This window comes from Argiope bruennichi, chromosome 2, assembly GCF_947563725.1.
Source record: "Argiope bruennichi chromosome 2, qqArgBrue1.1, whole genome shotgun sequence".
Classification (NCBI taxonomy): Eukaryota; Metazoa; Arthropoda; class Arachnida; order Araneae; family Araneidae; genus Argiope; species Argiope bruennichi.
The window spans coordinates 98889691-98906745 of record NC_079152.1 but is presented as its reverse complement, the minus strand read 5'-3'; positions in this window follow the sequence as shown (position 1 = coordinate 98906745).

Here is a 17055-nt window from a genome sequence, read left to right as displayed (position 1 = left end):
TTAAATAATGTCTCTTATTCATATTCTAAGATAAGCATTAATACAGTTTCATTTTAATTATATTGCAGCTATGCTGTATAATGTGTACACGAACAATCTTTATAATAAAATGTCATTAGACATTAAAAGCCTTTAAAAAGTTATTTTACTAGTAATTTATCTTAGATTGCATTTTAGCATTCGTGGTATTATAGCTTCACTTTTTTATTCCTCATAAAAATGTATCGATAATAAACATAATATTTCTTTCTTAGTGTCAAAGTGATTAAACAGTTGCTAAAATAATGAAAATGATTCGATTTTAATTATATCAAGAAAATTTTTTATTGGGAATTATAAAAAATGTAATGTTTAAAAATTTCAAAATTTAAAATATCTTCACTAGAAATAAATTATTATTATCAATAATTGAATTAAAGTGACAGTAATTAACACATTAGTGCCAAATTTTTCTTTGTTCTTCAGAAATAATTTTTTTTCAAAATGTATGCATTATTAAAGAGCAAAACTTTTCAATTCTAAAATAGATCCGAATTTGATGTAAATACTTAAATCAATTGAATTTATTTGTGCATTTGCTAAAATTTTAAAGTAAACTCGTTTTGAAGATTTCGCTTATACCTTCGTAGATTGAATCCGATAAATTATTATATTATTAAAAGAATATTTTTTAAAATTTTAAAACTGTGAAGCAATTAACTTTGAATATAACAATTTTAGAACTTATCGTAAATCAGTACCAAATATCTCTTAATTTTAATTAATGGAAATTGTAGTTAAAACTTTAAAGCTATCGCCATGAAGTCTGCATTCCAGAATTCCGAAGTATATTTCAGCCATTTTGATAGCTGTATGTCAAACGAATTGATTTGTATAACAGCAACATAAATGTAGAAAAAGAAAGAAATATTATTTCAGAATAGGTAAGATGATACTAACTCTATACAAATGGCGTGAGATTTCAGGTTTTGAAGATATGCCGTGTTACATTAGAATTTCCGTCTTTTTAAATTAGTAGTATTAATGAAGTCAGTGTTTAAAAAGTAGAACTTATAAAATTGAAAGAATAACCCCTTAATTCTTGTAGTAATTGCGATTTCATATATATATATATATATATATATATATATATATATATATATATATATATATATATATATATATATATATATATATATATATATATATATATATATGTGTGTGATCTTTTTTTTTGTTACAGAGATGAAATTTGGAAGCAACAAGAACTTGCTAACTTATTTTTCTTTTTCTTTTGGCATGGTCCCTTTTTTAGCCTTATACCATTATATTTTGAAAGCAAATATTCAGAAATTGTATTAGAAATATAAATGCAAAGAAAGTTTTGCTAATGCATTAAGTGGTGGTAACACATTCTTTTTTATTTTGTTTTTTTAAATGAATATGAATTTTAAGTATTGAAATCAAATATCAGAAAAGTAAGTCCACCAGTTTTAAACACACAAAAGTTAACAATAATTAAAATAATCTATAGTTTTCGAATTACAACAAAGGTTATTAAAATTTCATTCCTTGGAAATTCTTATTACATATGAAAGAAATTATATTGGAATCGATAAAATTTTTAAAAATTACTCTAGGCTCTTCAAGAAATTTCACACGCATGAAATTCCAGCCATGTATTTGTTAAAACTTGATATTAATTTTAAATAAAAAGTTCTTTAAATTCACTTTTTAAAAAGAAATTACTAAATCTAATTTCATAAAGTGATTGGGAAATTTATCATTTTGTCAAAAACAGCCAAAGAGAAATGAACAATCTTGAAAAATTAATATAAAGCACTGCATTATCCATAAAATTTAGTTGAATTCAGAAGCGTATTATTAATCCCTCTTAAATCTGCTTTTAACGGCACATTATTTAAACAGCCATTTCCAAGAGGTGAAACAAATAATGCATTTTATTATAATGATTCAATTTTAAAAAAGAATTTATAAATTCTTTGGTGGTTATCATTGATTATTCATTGTAATAATTGATTTACTTCTTTCTGAATTAAGCAATTTTAAGACTTAGGAAGTTGTAATGGTATTTTTTATCCGAAAAAAGAGAATTATAATTTTTAATAATTTTAAGTTTTCAGATAAGACACAATAGATCAAAATTAATAATCCCTAATCACACGAAAAGGCTTAGTTTGCATATATTTCTTTAAAATAATCTTTTTTTTATATATATAAACAATAAATTGAAATTTATTATAGTGCTTTTGGAGTTTATTTTTCCTTTTTTCCCATTTTGTTATAAACTTTTCCCTTTCCATTTTGTTGTTAAGAAACCGTAGAATTTAATCGATCTATTAAGTTACTAATAGAATCTTTCACTTTAACTATTTTCTAAAAAAGTAAAAAAATTAAAAATAAAAATGTTTTCTATTTTAACAAAAACGTCATGTATTCTTGGGAGAAATTTTTCAGAAAAAATATTCGTGATGTCTCTGCAACAGTTTCACCATTATTCTTTCCTTTTACGAATTTCTTTAAAGAATTAATTATTCAACTTATTACTTTATATCAGATTTAAAAATAAGTTTATTTATTTTCTTAAATAGAATATTAAATAATTTATTTATATGATTCAAAACTGTTGAAATTCAGAATTTTTGTAGAAAAATTTTCAGTATCAGTACAAATAGTTGACTTTTGGCCACTTTACAAATTCACTAAGCTTACTTCTTACTATATATGGGAGTACACGACTTCATGTCTAACGATTTCATTACACAAAATGCAAGAAAAATACTCAATATTAAAAAAAAAATTACATAGAAGACACATCAGTGTTTGATAGTACAAAGCAAAATTTTGTAAAATTCTTTTATTATGAAGTTATTAAATCTTACTTAAAATCGTTTAAAATCTATTCTGTTAATTCAAACATTTTTTAAATGTATATAAAGTTTCATTTGTGTCAAATATTAATGTTCTATTTTTTTTTTTGATAAATCATTGATATCACTTATGTTTCCTCAAACGGTGTTAATATTTTAATAATAATTCTGTAATATGGAATTAGTCTTTTATCACATTGATTTGCAATTAAAATTAAATAAATTGAATTTAAAATCATTACACTTCCATTTTAAGTAAAAAAAAATCAATTTTCTTAAAACTATTAAAGAAATATTTTTTTTTATTTATTTCTTCTTTAAATTATACAGTCGATATAAATATGTTTAAAAACATAATGCATTTATTATTATTTTTACATTAAAGCTAGTAATGTAGAAAAATAATAAATATAACTGAAAACAAGTGAAAATTTTAAACTATCATTAGCTCTTCTATGAAAGTTTAAATGATTGCAAGTTTATCATTTAATAAATGTATATCAAAATTAATTTTTTGTTGCTCAACCACATGGATAATAATTAATATATATATGATTATTTGTATAGAGAGACACTAAAATATATTTCACAAGAAGAAGAAAGCTAATTTAATTAGTAAGAACGTAAAAGCACTTAATTTCATTAAATTCTCAATGCTTGCAGTTGGTCACAACTTTTGAACTCTGCTGCTTTGCTTTGGAGACAGGCATTTGTTTAATTAAACCATCTGGTGCCGATCATTGAATGTTCTTCACGTTATTATGACACGTGTTCGTAAACTGAAACCCGAAATTATCAAATTTTATTAATTCTTAATGAAAGGAAGAGCCCTCGAATATTTCTTCATTAGACATATAGACTTAATACGGGAATTTTAGCATCCACAATCGTTAGGAAATTATAAGAATTTTAAAATTTTCAATTTTGACAAAAAAAAAGTTATTTACTTTCAGAAAATAATACAAAATTTATGAAAACTTATTTAATGTTTTGGTATTTAAAGCCCAATTATAAACTAATATATTTTGTTTGACACCCTTCAAATTATTTTTATCAAATATTTTTCCCACTTTTTCAAATGATTTTCATTTATGAAATAATTGATGTACATATCTTTTGAGTTACTTGTATGCATTCCCAACCTTTAAATGGTGCAATTTTTTTACATTAATATATATATATATATATATATATATATATATATATATATATATATATATGAGGGAATTGTATATATAAGGAGATTTTATTAACGAAAATACTAATTTTTCCATTTAATTTTTCTCATAACACTCTTTTATCAGAGAAATAAAACTGCTTCTACTAAATTCTAGACGCTGCAATTGGTAAAAGATTTTGCTTGGTTCCTTATTCAGGTCGATTTCTATCTGGATTTATAATTCTTTTTATCAACCCATAAATTTTTCAAAACGTGAATTTGGAAATTTTATTCTCATTTTTCTTTCACATTTTTTTTTTTTTTTTTTTTTTTGGATGGGAAAAGTGTGTCATTACTGCTGAAATATGTTGAAAGTGTCTTTATTCCTGGTTGATAAAATCCATCTTATCATGCCCATAAATCATGCTCTAGAAGATTTGGGATATTTTCTACTACTTAAACAACATTTTAAAACACTTAGGTATCACTTGAAGTAAAATCTGACTTATCTATAGTGTGGGAAAAATTTCTATATGGGTCCAATATTTGCTTTCAAGATTTTCTTTTTCTATATAAAATCCAAAATTTCTATTTCATAGTTGACACAGTTTCAATCAAAAATGAATAAATTTCACCGCATATAAAAAAATCATTCGGAACATTGCATTATTTTTTAAAATATTCTTATAATTCAGTCACCAAATGCACCTCAGTTTTATATAATAACATCTTTTAAATTCTTCGTTTTTTTTCAGTTGAAAAATGCTCACATCAGTTTCATGTTTGTCGTATTCTTCCATAAATCCTTGTAAATATGTTTCAAATTGTTTATATTGTTTATATAAAATCCATAAATTTTTTGAGGCTTTTCATAAAGATTACTTAACTTAAATTTAAATGCCTTCTTGTTTTTCGAGAATTTATTTATGTCCGCAGTCTTATAACAGGTTTTTAGAATAAAGGGTACACATTTGTTTTTCGCTAGGAGGAAGCTAGGAAGAAATTTCCAGAAGTCTGCCAGGTTGTAGTAAGAAAATCCTTTTTGAGCTGTGTTTCGATCAGTTATTTTTTTAAAGAAAGATATAAAATAAGTTAATATTAAGTTAATTTAATAAATATAATAATTAATAAAGAATTAATTATTATAATTATAATTATTATATTTAAACTTATAATTTTAATAAAGAATAAAAAAATAAATGAGAAATCATAAAATCATCCCCATTCTTGATATAAAGAATGAATAGGGATGTATAGGAGTTATAGATTGCATCACAACATGCTTCAATTTAAATTTTTAAGATAAAACATTTACTTAAAATCGCTTGTTACTTTAGATAATTTGAAAGAATAGAGAATAAATGCTGATCAAAGCACAAAGAACCCACCTTTAACTTTCTTATTCCATTAAGTATATATATATATATATATATGCATAGTTATTAAAAAATTTAGATTTTGATTTTTGATTGTTTTTTTATTTCTATTTTTATTTAAATTTATTTTTATTTTTATTTAAAATTTAGAAGTAAATCTAAATATTAATATGTTTTGTGATGCATTTTCAAATGTTCCATCTGAAACCATCAAATATTAATATCAGCTGTGTTTGATAAATTTTGATGAATAATAATTATTCAGCTGCAAATAACTGCATCTCCTTTTTCCAGGTTGTTATGCTATAGGTGTTCATAAATCTCGAGAATATGTTTGTTCTAGTTAAAATAGAGGAAAGTAATTAATTTTCATACTATGAGGTATCTTTAACTATAGCTAGGAATTCTAGCCAAGCATGTCCTTAATCAAAAAGGGGTTTTTTTTGTATTTTTTTTTTTTTTTTTGTATGCAGATTCTTTAAGCATATTATTTCAAGTAAAAAATCTCAAAAAAATCCAAGCTTCTGCTGCAATTTAAAATATTTCAAAATAATTCTTCGAGTTTAAAATAATGAACCCTGAATTGCCATACACTATAATAAGTTTTTAAATGTTTTAATGTCTGTCACATCATTAGTTAATTATTGTATGTATATCAGGACTAAAAAATATTTTCTACAGTTACTATTAATCTTTATTATAACTAAACATTACTGAAAATAACATATTTTTTCTAATAACATATATCTATGTAGAAAAAAACATATATCTACTGAAATATTTTCCTTAAATAATCAAAATTTTAAAGAATGATACTCTTTCTCTGATATTTTGAGTTACTCGGTCGGCAAAGAATTTTAGACCAGCCTTCAAAATTAAGATCATTTTTAAATAAACATAAAAATGAATAAACATAATTTAAACTTAGGGGGGGGGAATAGAAAAATTAAATAAAAATTAGATAGTGAAAAGGTTATTAGTAAGAAAAAAAAACAATGTTTAGTTGCATAGATACAAAAAAAAAATCATTTGTAGCACTTTAAAATGGTTGAAAAATTAGGATTACGGTTTAGAGAATTAATTTGACAGCGTTAATACTATTTTAAAGTTTTTAAAAGGCTGAGCAGAAGATCCAAACCATCGATCACTTTCAAAGAGTCTAAGATAAAAAATGTAGAAAAAATCAGTATGGCCTTTTAAAGTATTTTTAACCAGCTCATGAATGTTAAATAAATATAGACTTGGAAAGATTGATGCATCTAACGTAAGAAAGAGAAAAAAAAGATATATCTAGGAAGTAAGTACTTTGATTTTTTTTCCGAATTCACTTACAGTGACTAAAAAAACATAGTAATATTTAATAAATTTAGTATATAAAATAATTAAAGTATTTAACAATATTGGTCTTTTATATATGTTTTTAACCATTAAATTAATATTTAAAAGAAAAAAATCGCAATTTTGTTTTTTGTAATAATGTTGATAAACTTTGTAAAAGGTAACAATTTTTATAAATTTCCATTAAAAAGGTCTCCCTTTAATTTTATTAAATTATAACAAAGCATTCTGATTTGGAAATTTGGTCTTACATTTTAAACTGTTTTATGAGTATTATTCATGCTTTACACTATTTATAATAGTTAATAGTATTTATTATATGAAAAATAATTAATGGGAAAATTAAATGCATTGTGCAACGAAGGTGAATTCAAATAAGCCTTTACAGTATTCAAAATTATATATATATATATATATATATATATATCTTGGAAAAAAGTAAATTTTGACAAAAAAAATTTATTCAAAATTTCTAAAATTCAGATTTTTTAATCTAAGAGAAAATATTTTGAACATATAATATTAAATAATCGAGAATATATATTTAGTAACAAACAACAAATTATATTTTCGAACTAACAAGTAGATATGAAAAATTTATAAAAGAAGCTGGTGTGCAAATTATGGCTCGTAAATCCATTTCAAATTAGTTAACTGCTATAAAATCTATATATTTTAGTCACGGCTGCAGGATGTTTATATATTAGAAACTGAGACTAGTGCTTTAAAACTTGTTGAAATCTTAACAGTAGAATTTAATAACTGTATGTATATACAACAAATAACAAGGTAAGGGATAGTTTGAATAAAATTTAAATTGCAAAAGGAAAAAAAAGTCTTCTGTAAAAAATAACTCCCTTTTTATAATGACCATCTCAGTCAAAAACTTTTAATAAGAGTTCAGCCAAATACAGTCAAAACAAAAAGTTTTAAATCTTGACTCTAAGAACGTCTGGATTAAAATGAATCGTAATTTTTTATTCTCTCAGAGAAAGTTTCAAAGAAATATGTACTTATTATTTCGAAAAAAAACTTTATAATAAAGTAAATATGTAAGTAATGTTACATTTGGAAAGTCTCTTTCTATTGTCAAAAACATGAAATCTCGTATTTTTACTATTACATATAATGAATTTCAAACTTGCGTAAAGAATAAATGACATTCAAAGGCAAAACTACGTAAAGATAATATTTTTCATAGTCAGAGTAAAAGAAATCAAATAAAATTTAAAAAATGTTGCTAGTTTTAAAAATGATGTTGCCTAAGCAAATGGTAAAAAAATTACTAATTATATAATATGATGATATTTTTATTCCGTAAATATTATCGTAAAAGTATAACTTCATTTAAAACTTTTTTTTTTCATTTCCTTTTGTTCTGCATGTTGCAGCTTTAATTTTTTTCTCACTTTATTCGACATACTTAGAATCAGCCTTTTTAATGGGTTTCATGACTTCTGAATTCCTGTAAAAGCGTAAATGCTCGAACAATTCATTTTCAACTTGTTTTGACAGATTGTGTATCACAGTTCTACATCTTGACTTCCTTGTTCCCCATGAACGAGTAATAAACAGAATCCTTCGCTTTCAGAAGTGATTGAGAATTACTTAAGAAATGTGAATGGAATTGTGAAAAGAGTTTGAAATATCAATTTCAATAGATGAAGCGTTTTATTTTTCATTACAACAATGAAAAGCATTGTTGAAAATCCTTTAAAGAATGTATTTAAGAAATTGCAAAAATTCTGAGACAAATTGCCCGAGAACTGAATATAAATCATCCATTCTTTTAAATTTTAAAGTAGCCTAAACACCTATCTTGTGTTACACTATTTTCGAAAGTTATCAAGAGCAAATAATAAAATCTTGCATAAATAATTTACTAAATTTTAAAAACAAATCATTGCGAATATCACATTGTTACTCTCATCAAATTATATTTGTGTTAAATTTAACAGCTTAATCACAAGCATTCTAGTCTAAACTGAAGGTAACCACATACGCGCTTTTCTTTATTATTTTCAGAGAGTCAAATATGAAACAATCAACTTAATTTTATTTAATTTGGTATTTTGAATTTAAATATTTTAAAAATTATTTGTATATAACTTTTTGATTGTTTATTAATCAATCAAAATGAATAAAAAGTAATTAAATTTTCAAATAGATGGCAACTTCCCTAACAGGCCCAAAATGTATAAGTTGACAACCTTTTAGGAAGCATTTCATATTGATTTATCTCTCTAAAACTCATATGTATGGATGTCACTGATTCGTTTTATTATGCTTATATGTAGTTGTATGTAAATATTTGTTTTTTTTTCCATGCTATTTTGAAACCCGAGCCTACTTTTTGATTTTTCAGCACATGGTTTAAAATATTTTTCGCATTCCCTCGTTTGTTAAAATTCTGTCAGAGAATTTTTTTCCTTCGAATATTTTTATTCTATCTCTGCTGGGGTAGGAAATTAGCAACAATAAAACTAATTATAAATTTGGTATAATAAATCTTTAAGATTTATATTAACGTTTATGTTTTTACTATTTTTTAAAATAATTTTCTTAGATGCTTAAAGAAAATAAATGTCAAGTATATGTCGCAATTTTTTCATGCCTTATTATTTAATACTGATTCATAATTTTCATTAAAACATAAGAGACATAATATTTTCTATGCTTTGATAAATGTTAATTGTTTTAGTTATAAATTATTAAAATATTTAAAGTAAATTAAAAGTAATCAATCTATATAAAATTCAGATGAACGATATTTATTATTAATGTTTAAATATTTTTTTTAATTTTAAATATTAATAATAAATAAAAATAAAATTCATATATAAAATTTAATTGATTGCTCGCTCTATTAATGAATTTTTAAATAAACACTACCAAGGCTTGATTTGAAAAAAATATTTATTTTTTTAAAATTTTAAATATTTTTTTAATTGTTGTGAAAATTCTTCAAGAAATTTTCAATTCCTGCCTGAAATTTCCTTCTAAAATCCTAACTTTTTTTAACTGTTAACTTCAAATTTTTGACAAATGTCAAAATTTACCAATTTTTTCAAAAAACATAATTTTAAATCTATTGGGGATGTGTCGATCAAAGAGATAGTCAAGATAATAATTTCAGAAACATGTGACAGTATAGGACACATGTTATAATACTATATTATTATTATTAGAATTTTTTACTCAAAATCCTTAAAAAAATGCAAGGTTTCATTTTCATTCAGTATCTAATCCATATATGGCAAATATATTACAGTAGAATGTTTTTGTAAGCCACACATTACGTTGCACTTAAAATAAAAATTTCATCTTAGTGTTTTACTATCAGTTCGGTACCAATACTGAATTAACAGTATATAAATTTTCGTGTGAGTTTAGTAATTTTAATTGCTTTTATTTGAATTTTTACTGTTCTCTGATTTAGGCATAGATTTTCTTATATAAAATGAAGAAAATATAGTAAGAGATATTAATAAAATTTTTACAAACTTTTTTTCTGTAATTTGTGAAATATCTTATAAAATAATGAAAGATTTACTGTTAATTTAAAGTATATTTGCTGATATAGTATATAATAAATTAATAGATTTTATAAGAGAATTCTTAACGAATTTGACATAACATCGTCATTAAGTTTTAAAAAATTAGATATTGTGAAAAAAACATTCTTTAAACTCGAATCATTTCATAAACAACATATTAATTAAATTTATATGTAAACTGTTGCTATTTAAATTTCAAAAAAGTCTTACAATTTTAACAACGTTTATAATAAGAGTAATATATTACACGCCATAAAGACATTATTTTCTGTAAAAAACAGAGTAGTAAAAAAAAGAAAGATTTTAAAACTATATTTTCTAAAGCTTATTTTTGTGAGTAATCAATTTAAATTTTTTATGCTGAAAAAAAAATGAATTTTGAACGAAAATATTTTTAAATGGAGAAGTCAGACTCAATTTCTTTTCATTAATTAGTTAAACTAGCTTATGTCTCCTTCGAAAAAACAAGCAAACTAATTTAAAGTTTTTGCAGCTTTACGCCTAAAGAAAGACTTCTTTTCTCATATTTAAACGAATTTCTTTAAAGAAATTTTTGTTCCGTGTTTGCTGAAACTACCGCCGATTAAAAATAATGATTTGAAGTTCCTTTAAGGAGTTTTTAATGCTCAAGACATCTCGGTAAAAAAAAAGAGTCCATTTTTAATTAATAAATTCATTTTTTATCATTCAACCTGTTTGATTTTTAATTAGGAGAGCTTAAAGAAGGATTTCAGTCCTTCTTTGAACTTCAGTTTCTTTCTGTTAATTAGTAGAAAATGCCTCCATAATGCAAGTGAAATAAATATTTTCTAAGTGAAATAAGAATTTCAACATTAAGTCAGAAATTATTTAAATACCAAAATTAAATCAGTAAGGAAATAAATTGCTTTCACTTTTTTTATTGCAAAGAAACTCATCATACAATTTACTTCAATTGCCTGCCATTAATTTACAGTAAGACTAAGCTTATCTATTTAAAATATCTAACTGCCATATAACATAGTGAACGACTTTATTGCATACTAAGTATATAGAATTAATAAGATTATGCATAATTAAAAAAGTACTTTGTTTCAACTGAAAAGTGTTTCATGTGTATTCAAATAGTAGAATGTATTTTATATTAAATTATTATTATTTCAATAATTTTCATTTACTCATTTCCCTCATTGGTAGATCCTGTTCCCATTAAGAAACTAAGTTCTGCCATACAAAGAATTGAATTTTCCTATTTTTACGTATTCAATTCAAATCTGAAGGCTTGCAGCAAAAGGAACACAAAGAAATTATAAATCCTACAAAATAAAATTCCGTATTTATTGAGAAATGCTGTTTAGAAAACTGTGCATAATTCCCATATTTAACGGCCTGAAAAAGAATATTGCATAGAAAATTTTTCAGTGCACTTCAGAGAAATGAAAAATACCACATTCACAATGAAGAGAAATATGCTTACACATATGCTTCTACCAAATGGTAGTTTACCTTTAAAGAAACTATTGAATCAGCCTGAGCAGAATTATTTTATTTGTCATCCTTTATTATATTCACAAAATTTGAAAAACCTTTTGCTATATTCTAAAGGGTTTTTGAAATCAGACTGAAAATATTGTGTAAACCAATTTCAATTTTCTTACAAGAATTCATTTTAGACTTAAAAGGAGGAAAAGTGAATAACTTCAAACGAAAATCTAAGTCAAATATATTTAATATATATTTTATTTAGGAGCATTTTAAACACAAATCTTTCATGGTCTGTATATCTTTGATGCTTGAATTTAAGATATATAAGTATGACATTTTCCTTCGTATTCATGAGTTTGTATTATAATATTTCTCATATTTCATATTAATTTAAAATTTTATTTAAACTTTTTAAATTTTTATTCTAAAAATTATTGCATTTTCATTTAGTTTTAAGATTGTGATTTACCCTGAGTTTAACATGTTACATTTGCTTTCACAAAATTATGAAAAATATACCTCAATAAATCCTTATCCATATCCATATTACTTTTATTAAACAGTATTCTTTATTAAAAATGATACTATTTTAAAAAATAAATGTTAAAATCAAACGCTTGTTTTGTTAACCAGCGTTTTTTCTTTTGTTTTCAATTTCAACAATACAAATATTTTCTTAGTTAGATAGATTATTTAGCATTTCAGAAAATTATTATTGCTTTACACTAATAGTGGATGAAGAATTGTCTCTTCGTTGCATCCGTTAAAAATCTAAACGCTAGAGTACTTGATCCAGAAGTATCAAACTTGGCATTAATTAGAAGATAATAATATGCATCGGGAAGCATTTCCTGAAAGTTCAATTAGAATTTTAATCAATACAAATTAATTTATACTACCATGCTTCCTCGCAGTGAGTCGCTAAAGTATTAAGGTACGAAATTATATTTATATAATTTTAAAATTCAATAAATTATCTTTTTCATGATGATAATTTAACAATCGTACTGCATTTTATTTAATTCAGATAAATTTATAAAAAAATATTTTATGTATAATCTGCAAGTTCACCTTTCCCTTTAACGATGAAATTTAATTGTTTTCTTTGAATCATTTAACTGTTCTCTTTGTTTCATATCTGATCGAATACATTTTTTTCCATCGTTAGAAGCCAAAAAAATGAATATCCTGTTTATATTTGTATATATTTTGGAAATGCCATTATAAACTTTTTTTTTCAAATTATTATGGAAATTAAATAAAATCAACAAAAAAAGTTAAGGTGATATTAAGTATCTTAGAAAATAAATCCGCATGCTGAATTCCTGTATTTGTCATTCTTTAATTTATTATCAGATGTTTCATTCCATCCAACATTCTGTTGGGCATACACCAATTTTAATGTGGCCACAAAAATTTTATTTTAATATTAACAACGTATCAGCAATAAGAAATCTTAACACTCAACATAAAATGTCAGATAATGTAAAGCTGATTTATGATAATGTATAAATGATTAATGATAATGTATAAGCTGATTTATATATATATATATATATATATATATATATATATATATATATATATATATATATATATATATATATATATGCAGATATGCAACTTTGACATGGGATTTGACTATGTTAAGAAAATCCATGGACATAAAAATAAATCATGTATAAAGTTATTAATATAACTCTACTTATGTTTCTATCTCAGCTTAATAATTGTTTTGTGAAAAAATTAAAATAAACAAATTATGCGCCAGAGATTTAATCAAAATCATACACTATTAGTATTCTTGAGAAATCAGCTATTTGCTAAATACTACTATTTTATAAATAAATATTAATGTTATACGTATTTTTTTTTACTTATTGTTCCTTAATTCAACAAAGATGTTATTTCTCATAAAACAAAATTCAAGTCAAAGAGCTATTACTTGGTTTCCTTTAGATATATTATGATTTTTAACTGTAATAATTATGTTATGCCATTTTGATATTTTGATTGTGAAATATTTATTTTATTTGTTGTTTACTATGTTGTTTTTAATAACAGGAAATTTTTATCAGTTTATTAAATCAGTAAATCCATGAAAAATCTGATTGTTTGTTTAACTCTAGAAACGACGATTATTAACTACCTGAAAAAGATTGCTGACTTCATTAAAATAAATATATATTACCATTACACTTGATTTCTGTTTCATTTTGAAAATGTCATTTTTTTATGTTGGAATGAAATTGTTGAGTTTCCAAAAGCATCGTGATTTTTTTTTAAACTTTATCAATAATATAAAAATGGTAACATTTAAGAATTCAATTTTTTTTTTATTATAATAATTATGTTTATGAATATATAAATACACGTATTCATTTTTGCATTTTTGTACGAATAGCTAGTAATATTAGGAATGTTTTTTGATTCACAAAATTTATTTTAAATAATTATATCTTCAATATATTAAAAATATAATAACTTATGATCTTAATATCCATGATAAATAGAATTTTATGGTAAAAATGAATTAAAATTAACCAAATAACTTTCCATAACAACCATCGCTTATAAATGTTAACTGTAATAATATGTTCATTTTTTTAAAAATATTTAATTTCTTTCTTGTATTTTTATACGTCATTGAGAATTTAAACGAGTAGACTTCATTTAGTGAAATTAAAAAAGCTATTATCACTTTAAATTTGATAAAAATATTATCTTGAATTAAATGTTAAAGATCAAATATAATAAGCAAATAATATTTTCCCAAACTGTTGATTTAATGTTATGCAATTTGCAAAGCCATCGTTATATAATTTCATTTACGATGCATCTACATTTCCGATATATAAATATTTTAATGCCTATGTTTTCGACAAAAAAATAATCGTCTGCATGATAAGGTCGGAAATGAGATGTATATACGATTACAGAAACATGCTCCAGAAATTCCCCAACTGTAATACTCAAACGCGAATTGTATTGAAATTAGATTTAGTTGCACAAGGAGAATGAATCAGTAAGATGAAAATATTTAAGATGATTTCTAACAGTGTAAATGCATTTATTTAAGGGAAATATTCAGACATTCCAATAAGATATCTAGGTTTGCTTTTAGCTGGAAAATACTTACTGAAAATAACTATTTAAGATATCTTATAGTTCGTGAAAGGATAAGAATTATCTGTAAATGTCTCTGAGGATGAATTTTCTGATTTTCTGTCAAAATATATATATATATATATATATGTGTGTGTGTGTGTGTGTGTGTGTGTGTGTGTGTGTGTGTGTGTGTGTGTGTGTGTGTGTGTGTGTGTGTGTGTGTGTGTGTGTGTGTGTGTGTGTGTGTGTGTGTGTGTGTGTGCTTTAGAATTATATATTTTATATTATAGTATTATATTTAGTATTATATAGTATTATTTAATATTATATTTAGTATTATATATTTCTCCAAACATTTTCCATCCTAAATTACGAAGAATAGATTTCTGATTTGAAAACTAAGCAAAATAAAATTTAGCATAGTACAATAAAATTTAGTTTAGAATAGACTATAATAAAAAACTTAGTAAAGAATGTAATAAAATTAAGCTTGGCATTTAAAATTATTTTCTTCATGATATTATTAAATGTTTGTTTCAGCTAAATTAAATTTAACAAGTTTTATGTATACAGCTTGTTACGTTTTTCAGTTATTGCTTTCTGCTATACGAATAAGCTGTCCTATAGAAAATCAGCTTGTTTACGAATTTGATTCGAAATTTTGTTCGCATCTATGATTCTGATTATAAAGATATTTAATGTTATATCATTCCATATCTAAATTATAACATTTAATCTTAAACAAGCAGATATAATACAGATATATATATATAGATATAGAGAGAGAGAGACAGAGAGAGATTTTAAAGAAAATTAAAAATTTAACCAGAATCTTAAAGTCAAATTCATTCCTTATTTTTATCTTCTTTATATATTTTATAAATAAGAATGACAAAATTAAACCGTTTTCAAATCGAATATAAAAAAAAACTGTTTATGTAAATATTTAGAGCTGTTTAGAGCAAATCAAAAACATTATTTTTTATCTGCTGGGGGATAATTGTAGAACACTTAATAAACTGCATTTAATAAAAATGAATTATAATTTGTCTTAATCCTGTCATTATTCGTAAAAGTAAATTAAAAGGGTTATAATTAATAGTAATAAGTTAAAGTTAATAATTAATAATTAATAGTTAATTAATTTACTTTTTTATAAATAGAATCAGAATTCATAAAACTCAATTGCTAACTCTTTAACATGTAATAGAATGTGGTGAATTTACTGATATTAATGCAATTGTTGCAGATTGAAAAACGTTTTCTAAGTTTTCAATGAAGTGTACTAAATTTATTCCTAAAAAAACTTGAAATTTTATTAAAATAATCATTTTGCTTACTTCAACTTATCATCCCTATTTTATCGAAAAGAAGAAATATTAATGAGGATTTACATAAACAGTATTTCGAGCCGGCAAATTAGAAATATGCTTAATGAAAAATGTTCTCTCTGCACATTTCTACACATCTTTATTGTGATTGTCGTCACACGGATTAATGTAAAAAGATTTAACTTTATTAAAATTTCATTTGTAAAGCTGTAATATAAAAGTCAAATATATATGTATAAATCAAATTTAAAATCCATCTATTCCCTAAAGATATAAAATAAGATTTGTTTTATATCTTTAAGCAAACCATTTTCATCCTAACTCGAAAGAATTATTTATGGTCGATTCAAACTAACCGCATTTCTAGTAAACCTCAAATACACTGTACACTTTCTAGTACACTGAGTCTTCGTAAAATCGTCCTAGTAGTTCGAAAGTGATATTTGAACATACACATATATATCTATATTGAGTTGCATGTATGAAGATTATAGAAAAATTGTTTATTTTTTAAGGTTTCCGTTAAATCTTTTTCTGTTTCGTAAATCCTTACATATTAAATTTCTTTCAACCCCTTTTTTAAACACTTTTCTGTATTTTCATTCCAAAAGAAAAAATATTTTTTTATTCGGAAATCCCCAACTCCCTTTAACTTTTCTTTCAAAATTTTATAGACCATCACGTCCCATATGGATCTCCTACAGATATGGGGTTGAAGGATTATCGGCGCTGGTCGATAGATGTTTCCAGTTCCATTTTTCAATCCCATAAAGACGATTTGTGGTTTCTTGCTATTTCCTTCAAGGTGACTTCATGAGTAAAAAGTCATTGTGAATCATTGATTTAAGTAAG